Below are 2989 nucleotides of genomic sequence, written 5' to 3'. Positions count from 1 at the left end.
AAAAAAAAAAAAATCATTCTCATATCTATGCAATTTCCAGTATTTTGGCATCCATTTAAATAGGTGTGCACTGATTTGTGCTTTTTTTTTTTTAGCAAATGAAATAAATGCTGTGATTATAACTTTACATTTTTATTAATCTTTCCTGATAAGCCTCAGATTTTTTTCTGATTATTCTAAATTAGCAATTCTTATCTCTTGGCTAACCATAAACTGTTTTCATTTTAAGAACGTCACTTTCTGCTCTGCTACAGAATATCTTTGTAAATAAGTTAATCTTTGATGATGCAAAGATTAACGCATGTGTGAAATGCACTCAAGTAGTTATTATATAATTTAAAACTAAATTCAGGATAATTACTCCATAACATATTTTCTGTTCTGTTCAGCTGCTTAATATTCTCGATATAATATAATCTCAGGGTAATCACTAACCTAAGAGCAGTCTCTGCTGGCAAACAGAGGCTGAGCTTAAGGCACTTTTAACTGTAACTTTGAATGTCACTTGATCATGTTAGATGTAAAAGTCTATTTTGGAAGAGGCTTTAACATTTTTACTTACAAGAGCATGAAAACATTTATTTTTAATATAAAGTAAGGTAGCTAGCTGTGTGTTATCCATTTTAGTATTAAACAAAATCAGAAGACATAGGGCAAAGTTTTGATTTCCCTTCACTTTTTGGCTAGAGGATTATATAGGAAGGAGAGTTAAATGAGGTTAAGACTCAGATTTCACAGGATTCTTAAAAAAATAAATAAATAACACTGTATGAAAGGATATTATTGTCAAGGTCTCAGGAGAAAATAACACATTCTTTTGGATTCTTCCTGGCTAGATGAGTAATCAAAAGAGAATTACATGGGCTGCAAAGGAAACATCAATTTAATCATGTGTGCACTGGGAAACTTCAATGGCTTTTTCTCTCTAGATCGATACATGAGAGCTCATATAGAAAGGATAGGATACCACTTTTCTTATAAACGGAATAGCCAAGTAGATATAAAATTTTTAAAATTATGCCTGTAAAGCACAAAGCTACTGCTCCTGGGTCTATGTTATTGATATATACACAAAGTTTGAGTATAAAATATGGCTAACATTGTAGACCTACTTACTCAGTAAGTATTCGTATCTATCTTATCCTTTAGACTGAGTGCTATGGAGTACATATACCATGAAATTCCATATACAACTAGTCTAAGAACACTAGATATGTGAGCTTAATGCACTTAACAAACAGTAGTTAACAAATACATAAACCTTGTATGGAGTATTTGCTTGGCTTCTACCCATTTGATTGATTTGCATTTTTTGGACAGATTTATTCTATGCTTTCAGGGGTCTATTCTCACAGTGTTAAAAATAAGTACAATGCTATGTATGTATCTTTTTTCTTTTTTTAAAGATTTATTTATTTGTGCTTACAGAACTTGGGTACAGGCCAGAGGTTCCGGGGCGGCGAGAGGCTTCACCAGAGACATAGTAGGGAGCAGAACAGGAAGATCTGAGGAAGTACACTGCTGAGGGGAGCAGCGGGCGGGTCAGGAGAGGTCTGCCACGCCATGTGGTCACCTCTGGGGCAGGCGGGGATCGAACTCGTGAGAAAGTGGCTTTAGCTTCTTAGTGCTGTGCTTTAACCCGCTGCGCCACTAGGAAGGGCCGTTTTTTTGTTTTTTTTTAATTGCCAACACAGATTCTATATATCAGAACCCTCTACAGTCTGTTAATTCCACAGGCAAATTTCCAAGAATAACCAGCTAGTCACTTACATCTACTGATTATTTGCACAAATCTTAACATTTTCTATTTAATAGGAATAATTTCTAATATAAGTGCATATAAAACAGTAGTTATCAATATGTGGTCAAGGAACCTGCAGATAACTAATCACTTATTTGTGGTTCACAAGGTTATAACTATTTGTGTAGTACTAAAATGCCATCTGTCACATGGATGAAGCCAGAAGACATCATGCTCCATAAAATTAATCAAATGCTGAAAGAAAAAAAAACACAGTATGATTTTGCTCTATGTGGTTATATAGAGGAAACAAGCAAATGAGTGAACTTATCTAAGAAAAAATAAAATTATATATTCCATCATCACTACTATTTAAGAAGGAAAGGAGTGTGTAAATCGGGTAAGATAGCTAATTATAGGTTGAAGGGTAGAATTAGGCTGGGATTAGAATTTTATACTATTAAAGTAATGTAGTATATATAGATTTTGATTTATAATGGCACATACCTAAAAACTCTAGTTTTATAATGTAAATTTACTTCAAAACATACATAAAAGTATTTTTTAATTGCTTTTTTTTCCTTTTTTCTTGAAGTTCAAAACAACCATCTCAGCACAAAACAGTGGAACTACACTGTACTATTATTGGTTTATCTTTTAACACCATATATAGTTGAGAAGAGAAATAAACAGCAATCAGAATGACAGAACATTCATGAAACAGTGAGACTTACCTTTATAAAGCTACACTCTTGACTATTTCTTGTTTACACTTCCATGTGGTAATATAGAAAATTTAAATAAGCATCTTGTCCTGAATATTTAAGTTTGATGATAAGCTAGGGGAAAATTGGTTGTGTGAATACTGCTTTGAGCAAAATACTAGCTGATTTTTACATGGAAAATCACTTGTACTTGGAATAACCAACAAACTGCAATCACTGAAATTGTTATTTAGCAGAAATTTTTCCCAAAAATGTGTAAAGTAAGATTTTTTAAAAAACAAATAACTATTTTTTATATTTTAATTTATATATTTTATATAAAGTATGTTCCCCACGACACCCCAACTACCAGTTCACAGTTCACCCATGCATCATCACCATTATCCCTTGTGGTCTTTTCTCCTGTTTTGACCACTTCCCCCCGCCACACACACCCCACCGCCTCAAAGAATATCTTTTATTCTCTTACTTATTGTTGCCTGATAGTTTTGCTGTTTTATTTGTTGTTTTATTATTAATATTT

Source organism: Condylura cristata, unplaced genomic scaffold (genome assembly GCF_000260355.1).
Source record: "Condylura cristata isolate star-nosed mole 26May11 unplaced genomic scaffold, ConCri1.0 scaffold00003, whole genome shotgun sequence".
NCBI classification, from domain to species: domain Eukaryota; kingdom Metazoa; phylum Chordata; class Mammalia; order Eulipotyphla; family Talpidae; genus Condylura; species Condylura cristata.
The sequence above is the reverse complement of the archived record's forward strand: the minus strand, read 5'-3'. Positions refer to the sequence as shown.